The 24,750-nt window shown below is 40.3% G+C and overlaps 2 pseudogenes; both read left to right on the top strand.

Moving 5' to 3' along the window:
• The first annotated feature begins 1,858 nt into the window (after window positions 1-1,858).
• Window positions 1,859-10,968, top strand: LOC129669650 (zinc finger protein 678-like; annotated as a pseudogene).
• Window positions 10,969-13,416: 2,448 nt separating this feature from the next.
• Window positions 13,417-24,750, top strand: part of LOC129669651 (RNA-binding protein EWS-like) — a 103,441-nt pseudogene continuing 92,107 nt past the window's right edge.

Consider the following 24,750-nt stretch of genomic DNA (forward strand, 5'->3'; position numbering starts at 1 on the left):
AAGAATGAAACCCGGTCGAGCCTAATTTAGATAAGCAGTGCTGGGCCAAGACACCTTAAAGTCTGACATCAGCCTGTGTATTTTTGCCATCTTTAATCACAGTGCAATTTTGAAATTTTTTTTAGATAATAATTAACTCAGGCTCATGAGTACAATAAACTTAAGTCATGTTTGTGTTGAAGCTCCTTAAAAAGTACTTATGGCTTTCATCTGTAAGATACATTCTTTTGACTTAAAAACAATACTCAAGATAAGGGTCTAGGGAGAATGACTGAGTTAAGCATAATGACCATGGGAGTCAGGAATTGGCCTCTCTTGGGATAACAAGGAAGTCACTTAGGATGTTGTAAAGTACAAAGTGACATCTTTCACAAGGATGAGTTTGATGGCTTAGAGTAATGCTCAAAGTTTTAAGGGAAAAGGGTCTGGGATAAGTAAAATGCAAATTCTGGAAGATACAGGCAGAACCTTTGTGATCAGAGAGCAGAAGATCAACAGGTTGGGAACCACATCCATTCCCCACGTTCCAGGAAGAAAAAGGTTGAGCATGTCTTTCCTCTGAGAGATAACTGGGAACTAATCTTTCCTGGTTTCCTCAGTGTTTACCTGTGTGTACAGGGACTAGATTGCTCTCTGCAAAGTGTCTTGTCATATATCTCATCAGAAGAATACTAAACAAATATAGTAGTTATGACAGCCAGGGACGGGTCTTGCTGATCTCTAATCACAATACATAGATGGTAGATCAGGAGGACAAGGCCACCCTCAGCTACACATTTTACTTATGTTTCACCTGGGCTGAATGCTTTGTCTCAAAATAGAAAAAGCGTATACTTCTTAATTAATGGTGCATGGTACTTAGTTTCTGTTCTACTACTATATGGAGACAATATGACCAAGGCTACTTGTAAGAGAAAGCATTTAATTTGGGGCTTGCTTACACTTTCAGTGGGTGAGTCCATTATCAACATGGTGGCAAGCATTGTGACAGGCAGGCAGGCAGGGAGGGTGCTGGTGAAGCCACTGAGAGCTCCATGTCCTGATCGGCAGGCAGCAACAGACACTGGGCCTGGTGTGGGCTTTTGAACCCTCAAGGCCTGCTTCCAGTGACCCATCTGTAATAAGGTGGCACCTCCCTAATTCTTTCTAAACAGCTCATCAACTGGGGACTAAGCATGCAGTTGTATGAACCTATAGGGTTATTCTTGTTCAAACCACCACAGTCTACATATTGAATGATATTAATTTAATTCATTGTTTTAACAGTGCACTGCTTCTAGTTCAAATCTATATGAAATGTGACTTTCCTCGAGGATGGTATATGTTCTGTTTGCATATAAACATGAGCATTATTTGCAAGTATGCTGCATGTAGACTGGACTATTAATGCAGAGTACTTCAGGCAGTGTCCTGTATGTGGCACAGGTGTGAGACTTCTCTGGATGTTATTTTTAGAAAAATGCAATAATGGATTACTAAAACTCAAAGATTACCAGGCATATAACTGCATGACTCTATCTTTTCATTAGTAAAGGCATTAGGAAATTCGGAATACGCTAATCATTCCTGGACCTTTCAGGGTTCTAACACTTTTGTCACAACTGTTCTGAATTAGTTCCTTTTCTATTGTTGGAATAAAAAAAGAAAAAGTAAAAAAAAAAAAAAAAAAAAAAAAAAAGCATCATGACCAAGGTAACTTACTGAAGAAAGGGTTTATTTGTATTAAGCCCCCAGGAAGATAAGAGTCTATCATGGCAGGGTGACATGTCAGCAAGAGGCAGCGTGGAAGCTGGGGTAAGATAACAGCTCATATCTTGGGTCTTAGCCTTACACACAAAGTCAAGAGAGTGAACTAGAAATGGCTCATATCATTAAGCTTTCAAAGCCTAACCCCATTGCCATACTTCCTCAGCAAGACCACACAGCTCACACCTACCCAAAGAGCACCAACATTGTGGACAAAATGATCAAAAGATGTGAGCCTCTGTGGAGTGTTTGTTTTTTGGTTTTTCGAGACAAGATTTCTCTGTGTATACTTGGCTGTCCTGGACTTGCTTTGTAGATCAGGCTGGCCTCGAACTCACAGCGACCTGCCTGCCCCTGCCTCCCTGAGTGCTGGGATGGTGATGCATGCGTCACCATCTGGGCTAAATTTTAGACTTATGACATGTGCACCTCTTCGTATTTACCATAGAGACTACCTAATTCATTCTCCCGTGACTAACTCATGCTGTCCATCATGTAAGCATACACCTTTCCTTCTGATAGAGCCTTGTACTTTGGTTTCTGATATGATCCGCACAGGAGTAACTATTCCTGCTAAGAGATAGGAGGTCTCAGCACTCCACAGGGCCACTCCGGCGTATTCAGGTGAGCTCCTTTGATATTCCCATGAAGGTATTTCTGATACCTTTGCTTCCAAGAAAGAATCATTTCTGTGCCCTGATTTGGAGAAACTGAAGGAAGTGCAAGGCAGACACTCTTGACTTTCTAATTACTGTCATGTAGGAACAATGTCAGGATGAGAAAAGAAAGGCAACTGAAGCTGACAGATCAAATGTCTGCATGAGAATCCCGGCAATGGATGATGGAACAGAAGTCATTGCACACACCAGTGTGATGCCAGGAGCTGTGTGCTTCCCCTTGGAAGAAGGAGCAGGGGAGGCATGAGCTCGGAGAACACCTGGTGGCAAGTGCTTGCCTGAGTTAATGAAAAGCCAGGGAGAAGTGGATGAAGTTCTTGGGCGACTTCCACAACATTAAATTGATGGATGAAAGCACGGACATGGGACTTACAGGCAGACCAAAAGATCCTGAGATGGATTCTGGAATTTCTTTGCAAGTAAACATCAGAGAGCTGAACTTTGAACTTCAGCCAGTGGTTTAAAACATCTGTGTCCCTGACCCATGCCCTTCACTGTATGTGTTCACATGAAACATTTTTCCAGCTGTGGAGTGTTATCTGTGTATGGCTCACACAGTCTGTACAGGAGAACACAGAGTATTTATTTATATGTAATACTGAGCAGTAGGCCAAAGCCTCCATTATAGTCATTAGATGCTCCCTAACCCTACTTGTACTTTGAGCTTTGAGACTAGGTCTCTTTGTTTTGCCCAGGTTAGCCTTGGATTTGGGGTTCTTCTGTCTTAAGCTCCTGAGAGGCTTCGACGACACGGAGGGCCACATAGGCTGGTTTCAGAAATCATCTTAAAGGTATAGTGATAATTTCCATTTTTTTTTTTGTTATTTTAAAGTAAAATTGAGTCAATGTGAACTTTACATGAAGGTAAAATTCCATAAGTAGACTTTAAGTTTTAAACCGTAACATATTGATGAGAAATAAGCTGCAAACCTAATAAACGTTACTATCAAAGGCTCGACTCACTGTACTGAATTAAGCATTTTAAAAGCAGCCTGACTCCCTGTGACTGTCCCAGAGCAGAGGCTGATAGCTTCCTCCCATCGTCATATACACTAAGAGGGCAGAAACTCAGGAGCTGTACCGATCACAGTCTGTGGGAACCTTGAACTTCTTTGTGTCGCATGGAGTTGTGGGAAATGTAGAGTCGCCCACTATGATGTCACAAGGAGCGGCTCTGGAAACCCCGTTTTCTCATTTGATCTGCACACGTGCATCTTTCCCAAAGTTGTGCAAGAAACGGGTCGTAGCCAGTACTCGGTTTGCATCTCTGACATGGAGGTTGGTCCGAGGTGCAGTGAAGCCCTTCAGGCCTGAGGGACCGCGCGGGTGAACAGGTCCCTGATCAGAAGGGGAGGGCTTGTGGATGGGAGGCAGGAAGAAGCTGACTTGCAGGTGCTGTGCTGACCTAGGTTGGGCCAATCCCCGCAGGGTGCAGGTGAGGGCTTTAGAGAGGGTGATGGGGTTGGTTCTGAGAGTGACCTCTGTGTCCTCACGAGGCTACTGCCAGTGTCTCCCCTGTGCTTGAGAGCTGGCTCAATGCCCAGGAGTGAGAACTGTGGGAAATCCAGGATTGCCCTGACGGTGTCTGCTGACAGTCTGAAGTTGTGCTGGCAGCCCAATTTCCTGCTTGGCTGGGCAAGCAGGCTCACTCTAGCTGACCCACCCTCACAAGGTTGTAGTCAGATTTCTCAGGACATCTAGAGCGAGCTGGGTTTCTTTCTGGTCCCTTCTGTACTTTATACCCAGCCCAAGACTCTTGGTTGAGTTGACAGTTCATAACCTGATTTGTTTGGAATGAATTGTTAGATTAATTCTATTTTGAATAGAACCCTTTGATCACCACTATGACCTGAATCCTGACACAGCCACTACCACTCCCATATGGGGGCACAATAATCCCATAAAAGGAAAGATTGAGTTTTGCAACATCCAAGTAATTTTTCGCGCTGGAAAGTACTAGTTGGTGTGAGAACGGACATGAGTACAGAGTTGTTGGTCTGGTGGTTCCACGAACTTCTTTTTGTATTGATGTGACTTTGTTTTTGTTTTGCCTATAAAAAATGAATTGTGGAATAAACCCATGCTGCAGTCTTACTGACAGCCCTCTCAAGCTGATCTCGTGTGTAGTGTGACTTGCTTTAATTATTTCAATCCTCTCTGCCCACTCAGGAGCTGCCCACTCTGCCATTGGCTCCGACACAAACTGCTACAGCAGGACTCCTTCCTCTCTGTGCAGTCCCACCCTTTCCATCCCAGGCACTTTTGTTTGTGTTATAATTTTTATTAAGTGATGATATGGGGGGTAAGGATGACTTTTTTTCTTAAACGTTGAAGTGACTTTGTTATATTAGAAACGTTATCCTTAGATAACTTTCAAAGAGAGCTTACTGGGTATTGAGTTCACTTCCTGGTCTTCTACATAACATTCCAGAGGCTGTGGGGAGAAATGCAGAACTTGTGTGGACAGGTTTGATAGGCACCAAAACACTCTTAACACAAGGAGCAGAGATTTTTGTAATAGCTACAATCATAATATCCACTGAGTCCGTCAATGGTTCCATATTTCACAATGTATTTTGAGTTGGGAAGTATGTGGCTTACTGTCAGACTCGCAAAGACTATGTCTAATTTCCTTTTCATGTAGCTACATGAAAATAAGAGTTATGGATGAGTTATTAGACACACCGAAGCAGCACTGATAAGACAGTAAAGGTTTGAAATTCAGTTATATTTTGACATTTAATAGACTGTGAATTTGCAATGTTTCTTTTGAACCTAATTGACCATCTAATATACAGTTTGTATTTGAAATCAAGACAGCACCCATGTTTTCACATGATTTTTCAGCAGTTCTTTTTTATGCACCAAACCAAAGTATTGTAAATATAGTGCCACAACCCAAAATTTTAAGATTGCTGTCTATCACACTGACAGGTCATGAAGTAGGCTGTTCGGGAGAAGAGTGGAAGGTGTAGGGTCCATCTTTCACCCGAAGAGTACAGGATTGTGCTCTCCCAGCTACGAAGGAACATTCATGAGAGAGTAGGTTTTTTCTTCTTAAGAGGTTACTGGATTATCAATTAGTCAAGTTTCTTCATTTCCTTTTTGCTCGAGAGTACATTGCCTCTTTCTTCTGGCTGTTTCGTGCTTCTCTTTTGATTGAAGACAATTTTCTGTGTATCATTTCTGTTGAAAGTACAGTTGTGTGTGTGTATGTGTGTTCCAAAATTGTTTTGACCAAAACTATACCCCATTCATCCAAGGTCAAACTGTCTGTCCTCTCACCCCCTCTCCTCTCAGGGTTTGTAAGAGAGCAACTGCAGTCAAAGCTTATTGTTCCCAGGCTTTGTTTGTGTGCTGATGTTGTTTTTCTTCATCCATCACTTGTGATGCATCATCGCTCAGCTTTCCTGACTGCTGTTTCTGCTGAGATACCGGTTGGAGGATTACCAGAAAGTCCTTCTGGGTGAGAACCACTGTTCTCCTTTAATCACCTTGCTTAGCCTCATGTACGTTTCTTTAGTATAATCTAGAGTTTGTTGAAACTTTATTTTCTGTCATTATTTTGACATACTATAAGTTTTTAAGACATCATTTAAAAATATTTTCTTTTCTCTCTAATTCTGAGATTTTTTTTGAGAGAGATATGATCTCACGTAGCCCAGACTAAAACTGAACTCCACATACACAGATGAGGCTAGCTTTGAACTCTTAGTCCTACTGCCTCTACCTCCCAAGGACTAGGATTGGTTTGTTCTACAGTGACATGGTAGTGCCTACATATGATGGTTAGATGGTTATCTTTTGGGAGTCATTCTCTCATTCCACCATGTGAGTTCTGGGTACTGAACTCTGGTGTTGACTGACAGAATTTTGGTCAGTAAGTATCTTTACTCATTCAGCCATTTCTCCAGCTTTATTCATTGCTGTTGTGACATTCTTGTTTGAAAATGTTGCTAAGGAAGAGAAATACTGCTTCTATTCACAGCAAATGATACCTGTCAGAATTCTTGACTTCATCTGGTGAAGAGTTTCAATCAAACTCCAGTAAGAAGAGGCTCTCTTTCTTTCCAGATCTACTTAATTTTCTCTGTCTTTCTATTCTACTTCAATTGCATGTAGTCAGTAGAAGATAAGTACATTGTTAAGCAAACCACAGTATACAGAGCAGGCCACTCCTCCAAATTCCAATACGTAGGTGTGATGATTTGAATGAGAATGGTCCCCATAGGCTCTTATTTGAGTGCTTGAGCTCCATTTGGTGGAACTGTTTGAGAAGGATTAGGAGGTGTGGCCTTGTTGGAGAAGATGTGTCAGTGCGGGCAAGCTTTGAAATATCAGAAAAACTCCTATCATTCCCAGTGTACTTCTCTCAGAGCTCTGCCTCTTGTTTGTGGAACAAGATGTGAGCTCTCAGCTACTCCTGCTGACATTGCATTACTCCAGACTCTAATCTTCTGAAACCATAAGCTCAACAACACTATTTTGTAAGTTGTCTTGGTTGCTGGGCAGTGGTGGCACACACTTTTAATCTCAGTGCTCAGCAGGCAGAGGCAGGTGGATTTGAGTTCCAGGCCAGCCTGATCTACAAGTTCCAGGTCATCTAGAACTGCACAGAGAAACACTGTCTCACCTGTCCTTGCCAAAAGTTGCCTTGGTTGCGGCGTTTGTTTGTTTGTTTTTGTTTTTTGAGACAGTTTCTCTCTGTGTAGCCTTGCCTGTCCTTGATTTGCTTTGTAGACCAGGCTTGCCTCAATCTCACAGAGATCCGCTTGCTTCTGCCTCTATGAGTGCTAGGATAAAAGGCACAGGCTACCATGCCTGGCTGGTTGTAATGTTTTATCAAAATAATAGAAAAGTAATTAAACAATAAGGTGTGTACATAAATATGCTGTATGAATGCAACCTTTCCTTATTTCAGCCAGCATAACTGTGGGCAAGGAATACATACTCACTGTATAAAAACTATGTGACTTTACAGGACTTTTCCATATTGAAGTCCTCTCTATTATTTTTGTGTCTTGTTAATAGATCATTTAACATTTACTAAAAATGTTTCCTAGCTGAATATGGTGGTGCATGCCTCTAATCTTAGTACTTAGAAGGCAGAGACAGGTGAATCTCTGTGAGTTCAAGGCAAGCCTGGTCTACATAGTGAGTTCAGGAAAGCCAGGTCTATGTAGAGAGATGCTGTCACAAACAAACAAACAAACAAACAAACAAACAAACAAACAAACTTTTTTTTTTTTATTCCTAGACATCATATGAAGTAGTTTGGCAGTTTTACTTCCACAGTGTAGTGGTTTGAAAGAGCATGGCCCCTTCCGGCTCATATACTTGAATGCATGCTCCTCATGTTGTTTAGCACCACCACCCCCTCCTCTGCTTTGTTTCTGTGGATCAAATATATGAGCCGATTGGAGTGGGGATGTTTTCATTCAAACCACCATGGTGTTTTAAGGAAGCTTTTCTTTTCTTTTTTTAATTTTTCTTTTTTATATTAATTACAGTTTATTCACTTTGTATCCCAGCTGTAGCCCCTTCCCTCATTCCCTCCCAATCCTATTCTCCCTTTCTCCTTTCCTCCCATGCCCCTCTCCAAGTCCACTGATTTATAATGAGACTCAGGATCTGATGCTGGGCATGGTGGTGCATGCCTTTAATCCCAGGACTCAGGGAGGCAGAGGCAGTGGGATTGCTGTGAGTTCGAGGTTAGCCTGATCTACAAAGCAAATCCAGGACAGCAAAGGCTGCATAGAGAAACCCTGTCTCAAAAAACAAAACAAACAAAGAAGGAAAGAAAGAAAAAAGACTCAGGATCTGCAGGTTCCAAATTATTTCTAAGCATACATTCTTTCAGGAAATGTTTAAAGATAGAAATTTCCACAATTATTATCACCTCCTATAAGCACAGAATTAGATTCAAATGTTAATTTCCAGGAGAAAACAGCCAAGCATCTTATTCCCTTTTCCAAACAGATCTTGCTTTCTCTAAGCCATACCTGGTCACATTTCTGGAACAAAGACAAGAAGAGCTTTGGAGTGTGAAAACTCAGGCAAGTGTCACCACACAGCCAGGTATGTAAGAATGAATGAATCAGTGCACACAAGTAAGCAGTCTGAAACACAAGAGAAACCACGGCTTTCCAGTGTGCATGGAGAAGTTATGTTTTAGTGGGAAATATTTTATAGCTACTATTTTTAAAATTAAAGGACATCTCCTCCTCCTCCCTACCACTTCACTCAGTGATGCATGTGTTTATAGTGGTCCAGCTGGCCTCGAACTCAGAGATCTGCTGTTTCCCAAGTGCTGGGACTAAAACTGTGTGCCACGACACCCAACTCTCACCTCATTCTCTTTTTTCAGTGGCTAATGTATCCTGCTGAATGAGTATTCCTAAAAATAGTATATTCTAACTTTATTACCTCTTAGTGATAGATATATTTCCTTTAGCAGAACTTCTATCCTTTAAAAGCAAATTAGAAAAATTTTTTCCTGATTTGGTATCTCTTTTAGGTATTTATTTTATAGTGTTTAAAGAAGCAGTGCTTACATATTTCAAATGTTAGGGACAGTCTATGTAGCATATCTGTAGAAAATTTTATAGCTTTCAGAGCTGAAGCCCTATACACATGAGAAATGTATTTCTGCCAGGGTGTTTAACTGTCCTGTGTGTTACAGTCACCACTTGATAGCCAGTCTCACAAATTTTCCTAACTTGAGTTTCTATGTAAGACCGACAATACAGTCAACTAAATTGATATTATAGGTTTATTTCTTTTAGAATAATGCTCTCATTGTGAATGTTATGTCTGGCTTAGCTATGTAGGTATAATGGTATTCTATTATTTGTTTGGTCTACATTGTCCTATTCACAACTCAGTTGTAGTTTAGTTAGTTTTAACTTAACATATTTTGTGAATCATGCTGAATGATTATAGGTGTAAAAATATCTATAGCTTTCCATTTATTTGGTTCTTTAAATATATTTATTTATTTATTTTTATTCTATGTGCATTGGTGTTTTTCCTGAATGTATGTCTGAATGAGGGTGTCTGATACCCTAGAGCTGGAGTTACAGTTTTCAGCTGCCATATGTGTGCTGGGAATTGAATCCAGGTCCTTTGGAAGTACAGCCAGAGACACTTAACCACTGAGCACTCTCTCTGGCCCCCATTTATGTGATTCTTAATCACATTTAAATATGTAAACATGAGTGAAAAGTCTACATATTAAAACTAATTTTAAATTTAAAGTGTGATGGTATGTTTTTAATGATACCTCAACCTTTACCCAACAGGATCAAAAGCCAATAAATATAAAGAATGTGGGAAGGCCTTTGATTGGAAATCATTGTTGTTCAACACCAGAGAATTCATACAGGGGAGAAACCCTACATATATAAAGAATGTGGCAAATCTTTTAACTATTCTTCCAGCCTTAAACAGCACCAAAGAATCCACACTGGAGAGAAACCCTACAAATGTGAAGTGTGTGGCAAAGCTTTTAACTGTTCTTCCTATCTGGGTAAGCACCAAAGAGTCCATACTGGAGAGAAGCGCTACAGATGTGAAGAGTGTGGCAAACCTTTTACTAATTGTTCAGGCCTTATTGTTCACCGGAGAGTTCATACTGGAGAGAAACCCTACAAATGTGAAGTATGTGGCAAGGCCTTTACTGTCCGTACAACCCTCTCTAAACATCAAAGAATCCATACTGGAGAGAAACCATACAAATGTGATGAATGTGGAAAGACTTTTAATGTTCACTCAACACTCTCTAAACACCAGAGAATCCACACTGGAGAGAAACCATACAAGTGTGAAGAATGCGGCATGGCCTTTAATGTCCGCTGCATTCTTTCTAAGCACCAGAGGATCCACACTGGAGAGAAACCCTACAAATGCAAAGAATGTGGCAAAGCTTTTAACTGTTTTTCCAGCCTGAACCAGCACCAACAAATTCATAGAGGAGAGAAACTCTATAAATGTGACAGATGTGGCCAGGCCTTTACTTTTGCTTCTTACCTGCATAATCCTCTGTGAATCCGTATTGGTGAGAAACCCTACAAATGCAAGGAATGCGGCCAGGCCTTTTAGTGCTCTTCCAATCTTATTTGCCAGCAGAGGTGATGAGTGTGGAAAAGCCTTTAGCATTTATTCATCCTACATGAAGCACCAGCGAATTTATAGTGGAGAAAAACCTTGTAAGTGCAATGAATGTGAGAAAGCCTTTAATAACTGTCATAATCTAACTTGACACCAAAGGATACATACTTGAGAAAAGCCCTACAAATGCAAAGACTGTGGCAAAGCTTTCACTTGTACTATAGACCTCACTCAACATGAAAGAATTCGCACTGGAGAGAAACCCTACAAATGTGAGGAATGCAGCAAGGCCTATAATTCTTCAAATCTTAAACATCATTAGAGACTCCATACTGGAGAGAAGCCATACAAATGTGAACAATGTGGCAAAGCCTTTAAAAATCGTTCAGGCTTTACTAGACACAACAGAATTCCTAGCAAAGAAATTCCAGATTAATGCAAACATTGTTGCAAAGCCTTCAATACTAACTCAATACTATAATTCAATAAAATAAGGGAAAGACCCCTTAGAATTTCAGGGAATTTCCTAATAGCTCAATCCTTCTTCCACACCATCAGTTTTGCACTAGAGAAATCTGTAAATGCAAAGAGGTGTTCTCAATTATTAAATAATTATTTATACACATCATCAAAATTTTACACACGATACAAACAACACAGAAAATCCTTTATTCTTTAGAACATAATCAACAAAAGTATTCTCGAGAAATCATTGCCGTATAATGTGGCAAGACCTTTAAGTTAAGCCTGATATTCATGAACTGTGTGTGAATTCATAAAGAAACTGTACACATGTAATGACACAGGAAGAACATTTTCAAATACATAAATCTGAAAAGAGCAAATTTGTTGCAGTAGATATCACTATGTAATTGGTGGAATATCTCTTGACCAATTACTTTCATCTAAAACAGTGGTTCTCAACCCCCCTAATGCTGCAACCCTTTAATAGTTTCTCATGTTGTGGTGTCCCCTAACAATGAAATTATTTTCATCGCTACTTCATAACTATAATTTTGATACTTTAATGCATATAATGTATTTGTATTTTCTGGTCTTAGGCAACCCCTTTGAAAGGGTCATTTGACCCCAAAAGGAGTTGCAACTAACAGGTTGAGTACCACTGCAACAAAGATAAGGATAAGAAATATAAGAATATTGGGGACAAACCCTATGAATTGTATTAGCTCTGCTGGTTAGTTAGTGTTAACTCCTTCCTTGGGAAGAAGGAACTCAGTTGAAGAACTGGCTTCCTTGGGGATATTTTCTTGATTAATGATTGATGTGGAAGTGCCTGTCCTGCTGTTGGTGGTGCTACCCATGAGAACGTGACTCCCTGGATTATATAAGAAAGCAAGGTAATGGGCTGGAGGGATGAGTGAGTGGTTAATATTACTTGTTGCTCTGTCAGAGGACCCAAGTTCTTTTCCCAGCACCCACATGGTGACTCCCAAATATTCATAACTCTAGATCTAGGGCAGCCAGCATTCCTCTTTTGACCATCACAGGCACAAAGGAATACATGTGGTAAATGTAATACATGCAGGGGAAATGCTTTTCAGAAAATAATTCAGAAAAAGGGAAGAAAGAAACAAAAAGAAAAAGAAAGGAAGGAAGAGAGGGGCGGGAAGGGAAAGAGCTGAAAGTAAGCTATGGAAAAGTCAGTAAGCAGCATTCTTCCGTGGTCCATGCTTCAGGTCCTACCTCCAGATTCCTACTTGACTTCTTGCCTTGGCTTCCCTTGATGATGTAATTTATGAGCTAAAATAAACCCCTGTTATCCCAACTTGCTTTTGGTCAGTGTTTTTTCACAGCAACAAAAAGCAAACTAGGTCAGAAATTGGTACCAGGATCATGGGAAGGGGGTACTCCTGTGATATACATGTTTGGGGAGGATTAGGGAAACATTTTGAGCTTTGAGCTGGAAAGGCCATTGCATGCTAAGAGTTGACTGAGAGGTTGGAGGACCTTGGAAAATAGGAATGTTGAGAGAGATGTAGACAGTGAAAATCTAGCTTGTAAAGTGTCAGAGGAAAGCAAAGAAAATAAATGGACTTCAATTAGGTCTTCAAATTAAATATGGTTCTATGGTTTTTCACTGTTTATCAGAGCTGTCTCTGTGATACATTTTATTTATGAATTTGTGACTTCTGTTCAGCCAAGGATGAATAATCAGCTTTGAGTAACAAGAGACCAGTGTCACTGAGGTAAAATCTGTGGTTATTAAGACAATTGATGCTTGTTAGCTGAAACTAAAAAACCAGCTGTGATTAGTAAGAGACTGGCATGTTAAAATCTTCTGCAGTTCCTTCCTCAGTGTCAGCCTCCAGGAGCTGTAGTCCAGTTGGGGTCAATGCCGCACCTCAAGCTGGCATCTAAACTTGGTAATGTGTAAAAGTCTCCTGTGTGGTATTGACTTTGGTGGCAAGAAAGCTGCAGGATTGAGCACTGTGTGATGCCAGAAGGTATCAGCGAAGGGGCAGCATCTATTGCAACTGTAGGGGAAAACCCAGGATTAACAGTGACATACAGAGAAACTGATGTTGGGGAATATTAATAATATTCATATTAATAATTAAGCTGGGTTATTCCCATATCAACATTTTTTCCCAAATAACTGCACATGGAGACTATGATTTATTAAAAAAGCTAAACACAGAGCTGAGGATAATCTAGTCTACTACCTTACTACAAATTGATCATCCACCTATCCAAAGTTCCCAATACTTACAGAGACCCCAAATGACCACTAGGAGTCGAGTCCATTGCAAATCACATGAGGATCTTTATTCAAGCTTAAGCTCCAGCTGCCAATCTTCCCTGATGTAGCAGGTTAGAAAGTGAGGCCTCAAGTCTCAGGGGGACAGAGTTCTTAAAGGGAAAGATGGCGAGTGGGGAATTCCGAGCCTTGGAGTTACAGGGAAGGGTAAGTTTTGGGTTCGGAGTTCAGCAATCAAAATGACGTTTAGGCTTGTTTCAAGCCACCTGGCCAAACCGACAGATATCTAAGATATCTGTACGATAGCCTGCTGGGTGGAGTGGAGGACCCACTAACACATTCTGTGGCATTTATGACAACCTGTGGGGCAGAGGCCTGATTATAGTTATTGATTTACATATTCTGTGGTATCCACGACAACCTGCAGGGTAGAGGGCCATGTAGGCCTTCTCAGAACCCAAAGGTGGGGGTCAAGTAACACCAAGGACACTGAACTTAAGATAGAGTCTGAGAAACAGACTAGATAGAGTCTCTGCCATCCTCAGTTCCTTCAAGGTTACACAAACATCACTTTGTTTAAGTGAGGGATGGTTCATAGAATAGTGAAAAGTTCACAGGGCAAGCAATTAACATCTGAATCCATGGTGGCTCTAGATCAACTCCCATAAACTGAAGCTTGGCAACATATAGTATGGTTGTCCCTGAAGAAGCCCGGGAAGTACATTGCTGAAGGTTTTGGCTTAGTCATGTTGGAGAATTCAGAATTGGAAATGCCAGCACTGTGCGCTGGCCATCAGACACCAGCCTGTATAGACTGGACTAGGCCTGAGGCTACCTACATCCTTTCAAACCCAGAAGATCATGAGCAAATCCCAGATGATGGACACTGAACTAGTCACACTATTGCATTTTGGTTTTGCTTTGGTTTAATTGTAATACTGTCCTGGTTCCTCCCTCTTGAAACAATAAAGTAATTTATTTTTATTTTTATAGGAAGCCACAGTTAAAAGACTTTAGATTTGTAAAGTGACCTTGGACTTTAAGTGTTTGAATTTGTATAAAGACTATGAGGCTTTGTTGTGGGTATTAATATTTATTATTGATTTATTTTTTAGTTAAACAGCAGTTAATTCTAATCCAGCTCTCTACCCAAATCACCACACAGAGACTAGAATTTATTTAGTTATCCTAGCACACAATGCTGGGCAGTAGCTACTCCATCCTAAGCCTCCAAGTTCGCATAGTTTCCTACCATTCACATTTCCCCCATTATACTTGCTTTTAGTCATATCTTAGGTCTGGCTCATCTCTTCTCATGGTTCCAAGTTCTCTCCTGCCAACCTCTGCCCTACTCTCCTGGACCAGGATGTCCCACCGTATTCCCACCATTGCACAGCATTGGGACTGGTTGTTTAATTGACAATATAGAGAACAAATGGTGGCATGTTTACACAAATTTGAGACAGGTGATGCTTAGAATAGGCATCACAATGCAATATCTGGATTAAAACCAGATAGTGGGGGAGAGAAATCAGCATTTGAATGAAAAAGGGTAAATTGTATACATTCTAAAAGAACATTATACCAACAAAGCTTTTACAATTATACTATGCTTTATATTGTGATATTAATATGAGCTCTAGGGGACAAACCAGAAAGGAAAATTCAGAGTCTAATGGCAATGTATTTGTGTGTCAAGTTGACAAAGAATCAATTGTGCTGTTTAGTTTCTGTTTTCTTGATACAAACTAGAACCACCTGAGAAGACAGGACCACAGTTAAGGAATTGTTTCCATCAAAATGCCCTATGAGCATGTCTTTGGAACATTTTCTTGATAAAGGTTTGATTTGGGATAACCAAGCGCACTGTGAATGGGACCAACCATGGACAGGTGATTCCAGGCTATACAGAAAGCAAGCAGAGCAAGCCCTGGTGAAACCCAGTAAACAGCATTCCTCCATGGTTGCTGCTTCATTTCATACTCCCAGGTTGCTGCCTTAACTTTCTCCCTTGACTTGATGATGAAGTGTAACCTGTCAGCCAAAATAAACCATTTCTTCCCTAAGTTGCTCTTGGTCTGTGTATTAACACAACAACAAATGGTAAAATGGAATATTAGCAAAGAATAAAAATATTGTTTGTAATTTATAAGCTATTGGTTTGACTGAAAAGCTTATTACAGACATTGCAATCATGCAAATATCTCAAGTGTATGTATATCAATTTGCTATGAAACTAAATTATTTCAATAATTTAATAATCTTTACCAAAACAAGACTGAGTCCCAAGATTTTAGAGGCTTTTTTCCCCTAAAGACCATACAGTACATTATTGGACTAGAGAGTAGGATGTTTAAGAAATGTGGGAGTAGGATGTGTAAGAATGATAGCTAAACAAGAGCAAGGCATTGAGAGCAAGGCAGTAAGCAGCATTCTTCAGTGCCCTCTGATTCAGGTTCCTGCCTTGTGTTCCTACCTTGGCTTCCTTCTATGATGAACTGTAATTTGAAACAAAACAAACCCTTTCCTCCCTGTGTTGCTTTGGTGATGGTGTTTATCAAACAACAAAGAAACAAACTAGAATATAAGAGTTGTAGGTAACAGATTTTCACTATACACTTCTGGGGATTAGTGAAATGAAGTCACTCTGTTCCTAATGTTAATATTCTCCAAGTAATTTGCAGTTTATTATTTTACCTTTCATATATTTATTCATCTTCTCATGTTTACTTTGAAGTCATGAATTTTATAAAAGTAAAGTTGTACCCTACATTTTTGAATCTTGAGTTACTTTATGTCAAAATTTGCCATAATTTTTAGAAACAGCACCTCTCTGAGCCTACATGCATAAACACGGACGTACCCACACATGCACACACATATACACATATACTAACATGCACACATGCACGTCTATTCACTGAGCTTATTTCTCCAGTAACTGATGGTTGTTTTCTTCAATCTATTGATGCTAATTCTCTCTCATATTACTATTATGTGTCATTTAAGATATTACTTGCTTTATCTCAGCCCGTGAAGCAGGCTTATTTGGTTAAATGTTTTTTATATTATTTAATGTTTCTAAGAAATTGCTTTTAAAATATGTCAAAGTGGCCATACTAAGGTACATATTCCATGTTATCTCCCATCATATTCTTCTTAACAAAATAACTGCCTTCCCTTTTTCTTTTTTCTTTTCCTTTCTTTCTTTGTCATAATTTGGTAAGGTACGTCTTTTTTTTTTTTTCCATTCCAATCTTTTTAAAAATTTATTTATTTTTTTATTTATTACAATTTATTCACTTTGTATCCTGGCTGTAGCCCACTCCCTCTTCTCCTCCTATGCCCCTCCTCAAGTCCACTGATAGGGGAGGTCCTCATCCCTTTCCATGTGACCCTAGCCTATCAGGTCTCATCAGGACTGGCAGTATTGTCCTCCTCTGGCAAGGCTGTGGCCTGGCAAAACCTGCTCCCCCTTTAGGGGGATGTGATCAAAGAGCCAGCCACTGAGTTCATGTCAGAGACAATCCCTGTTCCCCTTACTACGGAACCCACTTGGAGACTGAGCTGCCAAGGGCTACATCTGAGCAGGGGTTCTAGGTTATCTCCATGCATGGTCCTTGGTAGGAATATCAATCTTAAAAAAAGAACCCTGTGCCCAGGTTTTTTGGTTCAGTTGTGCTCCTAGTGGGGTAAGGTACATACTAATAGTTAATGAATTTACAGAAACTATTCAAGTAGAAACTGGAAAGCTTCAGAAACTGTTAAGAAAATTACAGAAACAACAACAAAATGTTCCATTAACAGTTTCTAAAATCTCAGCTGGGCAGTGGTGGTACACACCTTTAATCCCAGCATTCATGAAGTAGAGGTAAGTGGATCTCTGTGAGTTCAAGGCCAGCGTGGTCTACAGAGCAAGTTCCAGGACCACCAAGGCTGTGAAACCCTGTCACAAACAAACAAACAAACAAACAAACAAACAAACAAACAAACAAACAAACATTTCTAAAACCTGTTAGAATGAGATTCTTGCTTTTTTGTGTTTGTTGTTCAAAAAGCAAAGTGTGTGATGAAGAACTTTGCGAGCCCTGTGTGTAGGGTGAAGACAGCTGTGCTATGGCTGCAGACGGGTCAGTGAGTTTATGCAAAGAATGTTCCATTTTCTACTTATCTCCTTACTGTCTGGCAGTTCATTTTAATCCTCAGTTAAATGTGCAAAACAGCTGTCATCCTCTAAGTGGCGCTGTCTTCTCGTTTTTTTGATTCACTTTTGCTTTTGCTTTGAGCAGGGTGACGTGCAAACCGAACTTGCTATAGAACTAAGGAGGACCTTGGACTGCTATCTTCCTCTCTCCGGTGCACAGTTGCACTTTAATGCTCTGCTGCAGGCCGGTACTAAAGCTTCGGCATCGTAGGCAAGAACTAGCGACGGAGCAGCATTGCTCCCCGTGCTCTCATTGAAACATTTTCACTTCCACCAACTGTTCACTATTTTGCTGTCGTTTGACCCTCCCCCCCCTTTTTTCTTTATTATTGTCATGTGTATCTAACTACAACCTGCTGAGTCCATTTACTGCTGCTCATAGGTGTGTGATTTTAGGTCTGACTGCTGCTATTAGAAAAGCAGTTAGGGGGATCACCTGTAGGGAAGACCAGTTTTTCTTCTCTAGTTAGTCATTAATTGCTTGTAGCCCTTCCTCTAGGAGTAGGGTCTGGTAATTCTTAGCCCATCCATGTGTGCTCGATGATAGCCATTCCTCCTTGGGAAGATGGAATTACAAGCTAGCCTTGATTGGCTTTCTTTGATGGCTATTTACACTGAGCACTTTTGAGAATATTTATTAGTCAAGTGAGTATTTGCCCTGACATAGCTTGGGTGTCTCCTCAGCTTGATTGTGGCAGCTGACATTTCTCAGGATCTGCTCTCGAGGCTTTGTCCAGGGTCTGAGTATTGTGCTCTGTGACACATGCCGTCATAAGTGGGAGCCTATTCTTGTGTCCTAGGAATGATGGCCACTACCTCTTGTCCTCTCTCCAGTTTCTGACATCTTACTCTGGTCATCCATCTGCTACTATCTGACTGGACTCATGTATATGGCCTGTGCATTTGGGACAAGGATGTTACTCTAAGTCACCGAAAATTCCATTCAAGGAAAATGATTAATTTGGTTAGTATTACTTTTTGCCTTCTGCTCAGTACTTGGCTGGAATGCCATCTGGTACAAATTGCAAAAGGTCTCACAACTTTAAAAGACTCAGGAGAGCACACTAGACAGTCAGTACTGTCTCCAGTGAGCCATAGTGTCCTGCACTCAGTATCACCCACGTAGGACATATTTAGCATGGATATCCCATCATTCATCTCAGTAATGTGTTATAATTTAAACACATTTTTAGTTAGAATCTAAGCACAGGTCATACTTGCACCCAGAATATGAACTGGAATTTTCTTACCTCGCATATTTAACATACTTTGAAATCTGACTTTCATGAGATGTCCAAGCCTCTACCCCCTCCCAAGTCTCTGATAACTAATTTCCATGGTCATGCTTGTCCTGTGCTGTTTGCAATAAAGCAGATGTGTGTCTCTGCCCAACACACAAATGTGCTCTTATTTATGTGTTCAAAAGTGAGTTATGAGATACAGAGAGAGATAGTTCAGCAATTAAGAGCCTGTACATCTCTTGCAAAAGACCTGAGTTCAATTTCCATTACATCAGGCAGCTAACAACTGCTGTAACTCCAGTTGCAGGGCCTCCAACACCTTCTTCTGGCCTTTGTGGGTACCTGCATTTACACGTACGTACATACATACATACATGCACACACATACACATATACATATATATGCTTTTTTTTTTCTTTTTTTACAATTAAGGAGTTCCATAAAGAGTTGCAGTGATACAGTGGTATGATTGAAGGTTCAATGGCCACAGGGAGGAAGCATTATTGAGGGGCAGGTAGCTAGTTCCATCCTTCTGGTTTCTTCTCTTTCTTCTGTTACCTTTCATCCAAACTAGTCCCTCAGGCAAATACACAGTCCTTTGCTTTCTAATATGATGCTCAGTTCCAACCACCACCCAAGCCACAATTAGAGTTGTCTCAAATTAAACACAGGTAAAATTATTGGGCAAGAAATCCAGTCTCTTTCCAACACATTCATCATAGTAAGCCACCTTACAATTACATAATTGTGTTAAATCAATGCTAAATCCACACTATGCAATGACAGTCTTGTAATATTATATCTTCAGGTGACATTATAGTTATCTCAGTTCTTGTGAGTGCCTTTGTGATGTTTGAACTAAAGGAAGCAGGCAGCACAAGCCACGGGGAGGAAGCCAGTAATTAACAATCCTCCATGGTTTCTGCATCAGTTCAAGTTCCTGCCTTGAGTCCTTTCCCTGACCTCCCCCCCCCTCCCAGTGATGAACTATGATATGGAACTGCAAATTAAAATGAACCCTTTTCTCCCAAGGCTGCTTTTGGCCATGGTGTTTTACCACAGCAACACAAACCCTAACAAGACAAAGGGTTTGATTATATCTGTCCCACGAGAAGAATAATATAAACTTGAGTTGTAATGCCAGGTTCACGGGACCCTCAGAGACCACCAGGAGACGACTCGATGCAATTGCAAGAGAGCTTTATTACAAGAGCAATCAAACCCAGGACCCAAGTCTCACTGACTCAGCAGTAGAGAAGTGGAACTCCAAGCTCTGAGTGAACAGGATTTTTAAAGGGAAAGTCTGTGAGCAGGGGGTTTCCATGGGAGCAAGCATGGGGGCACAAGCCTTGGCATTAAAGAATTGGGTAAAGTTTAGCAGGGTGGGGTGATCTTTTCTGAGGCACATAATAGCTAAGGCATTTAACCACAATGGCTATTTTTCTAAACCATATCTGAAACATTGGGGAGAATTTTCCCACCCGATTTCCAACCAATTCTCATTGATTATTGCCAGGGAGTTTGTCTCTATTTTCTATGAAGCATTTATTATGTATTATTTCCTGAAGGTTGTTGCTAGGAGAGTTAACTTTGTTTTCTGCCAAGTGTACATTCCGTGATATTTCCTGGTACCTGAATTCAGCTCCCAGTCAAGATGGCTCTTTACTCAGGCTAATTTAAACTCTTCAGTGTTAACTGCAATTCTTCAGGTGGTAGCTAGTGTACTAAAAGTTGATCCTATATTGGAATTATTTACATAGTGAAGGAATAAGAAATAGTGTATTGTGGTAGAAAAAAAATGTATCATTTTGCTCCAGACATATGCGAGTTCATAAATTTACTCTACCTATTATAAGAAATATTAATTAATATATTTCTGGATCTGAATACTTGTTAAACAAGAATGACACCTTCCTGAAAGATTTGTAAGAGCATATAAACAGGTGATATATGTCACACACCTGCCACCTGTCTTACGAGCACCCACCATTCCTTCCTTACCTCACAAGCTTCTCTGAACTTGTGTATTGAGCATTCTCAGCTGCCCTGCTTTATCTTTAAATCTTTGTTTCAGGATAGATCCTCCAGGAACCAGGCATGCAAATAGAATGGCAAGCACCTTGTACTTGAGGCTAAATTGAAAAGTAGTGCATTAATTTCTTTGGTGGAGGATATTTCAAGGCAGCCTGATATTGACTCTGTCGAATGGTTATTAGTAAGTATTCTTATGTAGTTCTGCAGTAAAACAATAAAAAATAAAAAATAAAAAAAGAGTAAGTGGATCAAAAAATGCAAAATGTACAGTTTAAAGAGAAAAAGAACACTCAGAAATGTAAGGTTGGAACTAAAGATTGTTCTGAAAGGGATGAGAGGAATAAGGAGAGGCCTGATCTGAAGTGGAATGAAAGAAGAGTGTCTTCAGGGTGAGACCCCACACAGCTAAGCTTCCAGGTTGTAAAAAGAAAAGCCTGGGGAACTTCCTGACCCTAAAGAGCAACAGCAAAGTAAGTTTTTGCAAATGTTACTCAATGGGCCAGGCTCCACCCCATGTAGGCAGCTGAACAGAAAATGTGGTTCTGGGTTTAGAGTCATGAAGCCTACCCAGATGGAAGGTTTGTGGAATGCTCCTCATAATTAAGGAAAGCTTCTGAGGCCATGGTTGTGGCAGGGGTGGGAGGTGGGGGTCCCTGCATTGAGGCCTGAGAGGCCATTACAGAAAGCTGTGAAAGTGAAGGCCTGATTGCAGTAGAGACCCCAAGATACTGGAGGTTCCTTCACTATGAAGAAATGTAGACAAGGGCGTGGAGCTGGCCCAGGAGAGAGAAGTGTGTTACAGTCAGCAAAGCAGGAATGTAAGAGCCGTCTAAGCCTTTTGATGAAAGACATGGAGCCACAGGACCGGAGTTTGCCCTGCTGGGTTTGTTCTTACTTTGGTCCAGTATAGCTTCACTATGCCCACATTTCTCCCTTTTGTGATGGTAGTCTATATTCCAATATACATTTGTATATTGAATGAGAAAAGCCCCCATGGGCTCATATGTTTGAATACTTGTGTTCCCCCCTCCCCAATAGGTAGAACTGTTTGAGAAGGATTAGGAGGTGCAGCTTTGTTGGAGGAGGCATGTCACTAAGGGCAGGCTTTGAGGTTTCAAAACACTTTCACCGTTCCCAGTGTGTGTGTGTCCTAGCTCTCAGCTGTCTTGTCTCTGCCATCACGGACTTTAACCCTCTGAAATCGTAAGCCCAAGTTAAACTTTTTTTATAAGTTGCCTTGGTCATAAGTGTTTTCTCACTGCACTTGAAAAGTAAAGGGACCAGTGTGTTATTTTTTAATGATATACAAGAAAATTAAAAGATATTTTCAGGAGCTGGAGATATGGCTCACAGGTTAAGAGCACTGACTGCTCTTCCAGAGGTCATGAGTTCAATTCCCAGCAACCAAATGGTGGCTTGCAACCATCTATAATGAGAATCTGGTGTCTTCTTCTGGTGTGTAGATGTACATGCAGACAGCATTGTATAATAAATACATAAATAAATAAATAAATAACGCTTAAAAAAAAAAAGATATTTTCAATCCTGAACTTAAAGTCTGACTTTGAAGCATACTTTAGAAATTGCGCAAGCCTCATGGATTCATTCAACAAACCATGATTGGCTATATTTCTAGAGATGACGAAGACATGGTGGTTGTGTATAAAACTCAGAAACAGCTTTCATCCAACAGAAAGCTGACATCATGCAAGAAGGGGTAAATTTTTATCCTATGTTCTATACCAAGAAATTACCTTAATTGATGGAAGAATCACATTGCATGAGCACACAAATTGTGGGAGGTCAGCCCAGAAAAGAGGAGTGGTGGGCACTGGATGTTATCTATGCAGAGGTGCTACCAGGTGGGAAGTGTGAGTGGAGAGCATCCAGGAAGATCCTGACACCAATTCAATCAGCTGCAATTGTCATTGGGAAGGCAGGAGATACAACCAACGGGTAGGCTGGGCTAGACTGAGGTGTTATCCTAAGTGTTGAATTCACCATTTCTGGGCCTAGGCATGTTTTATTCCAGAGCAGACATTGAACCCTTTTGAATCTGTGAGGTTCCAGTTGCTATGGTAGATCTGATTTTGTGTTAGAAATGTTTTTGGGTTTTGTTTTGTTTTGTTTTGATGCTGAGCTGACATGTTTGGTTTAGTATACAGGCTTAAGATCACCATTAACACTTTAGACATGGAAGGATAGTGTCTGAAGGAAGCTTGAAAAGACCCTTACCAAAAAAAAAAAAAATTTGGGACAACTCAGAAAAGGAAAACTTTCTCATTCCATTAAATGTATAATCCCCTTTACTATTCCTTTGGATAATGATGTATAAATATTTGCAGGTTTTCCTCAGCCACCCTAACCCACACTGATGGGATAGGACATTATAAATCTTACTACTAGGGTGAAAGTAATTCATTTTGTTTCTTCTTGGTCAATGGCAGAGAAAGTCTGCCAGTGACACCATTGGTGGCTTGTCCATAATTTAGACATCATAAACCTTAAGCAAGGAATTTTCCATCAAAAATGGGTGTTGTCTCATTAATAGAGTAATTTAAAAATATGGTTGGAGTTATTAATATGTAAGGCAGGGCTAGAGGGGGGTTTAGAAAAGACACTCTGTAGGCTGAATTGATTCCACCCCTGCTTCAATCATAACCTGCCTTTCCATTAACAGGAGATGTAGCAAATTTATTAGGAGCTATAACAATTTACAATTTTGAGTACTTAAAGATCTATTTTTTAAAAAGTATCTCAACAAAACAATAGAGGTTGCTATAAAGGAAGTGTCATTTTCTCGTGTTTTGTTTTTGTTTTTGTTTTCGTTTGCTTTTTGTTTTGTTTACATGCAATGGGTACTAACAGAGGCAAGGAGCTGGCACATTTTTAAAACAAATTTGAGTTGGACTTTTGATCTGCAGACCCAAAGCAGCAGTACAAATAATATTGAGCACATCTTATATGACATTGGCACAGTCAAATTCATTTAATAGTCTCAAAGGTGTCATCTGGGCATCAGGGTAAAGGAGACAGAGATGCTACCAGGCTGCTGTTGATTATACATTCTTTCAAGTGTTGTATAAGTCTAATCTCAGGTCCCCAAGGTCCTGAATGTCCTACTGTGTGCCAAGCACTGCTTTGATAGCTAACAATATGACAGTAAGACAGGCTGCATCTTACACCTGCATCTCTAGGACTCACTCTATGATGAGAGAAAAGAAACACAGTTAAAAATAGTACTTTTGTGATAAAAGAGCACTGCATTTAATTTATGACCAGAATGCTTACACTGATGAACAGTGTTATCCCAAAACAAAGCTATTATCTGAATCTGATATTTGAGTTAATTAAAATCTTTTTTTAAAGCCATATACTACAAAGGAAGACCTGTTTTGTTTTCCCCTCTGAATTCCCATTTGCTACATAAATTTGGCCCTGGCATTTCAATGCCAAGACCAAGGGGATTCATTTGCTCAATCACAAGTTAAGAGGAAATAACTTTCTTAATGCATTAGCTTTCTGCTGCTCTGGGATAATGACCAGCTGAATTGGTGGCTTTTGTATAATGCTCTGTTGCTATGGTGACTAGCTGCCCAGTGAGTAGAAAAGAGTATTTCATTTTTATTGCACTGAGAGTGCTTGGCTGGTAGCAGATGTGAGTACCAACATCCTTCTTCCTTTGCAGTAACTGGGTCCATGAGACAAACACTAAATAAGCCTCTTGGAGAGATTAGTGAGACATCAGATACACACTCCTCCAATAATTCTAATTCAACCTAAGTAAAAATCAGCTTAGCCATGGGAATCTGTAGCTGCAGTGTCCACAGAGAATCTCTGCCCCTTGTCAAATATAACCATTGCCTATGCAACTGATTACTTTTTTTAAAATTTTTTTATTAATTACACTTTATTCATTTTGTATCCCCCCATAAGCCCCTCCCTCCTCCCCTGCCGATCCTACCCTCCCTCCCCTTTCTGCATGCATGCCACTCCCCAAGTCCACTGATAGGGGAGGT

This window comes from Psammomys obesus, unplaced genomic scaffold (assembly GCF_907164565.1).
Source record: "Psammomys obesus unplaced genomic scaffold, mPsaObe1.curated_primary_1811, whole genome shotgun sequence".
In the NCBI taxonomy this organism is placed as follows: domain Eukaryota; kingdom Metazoa; phylum Chordata; class Mammalia; order Rodentia; family Muridae; genus Psammomys; species Psammomys obesus.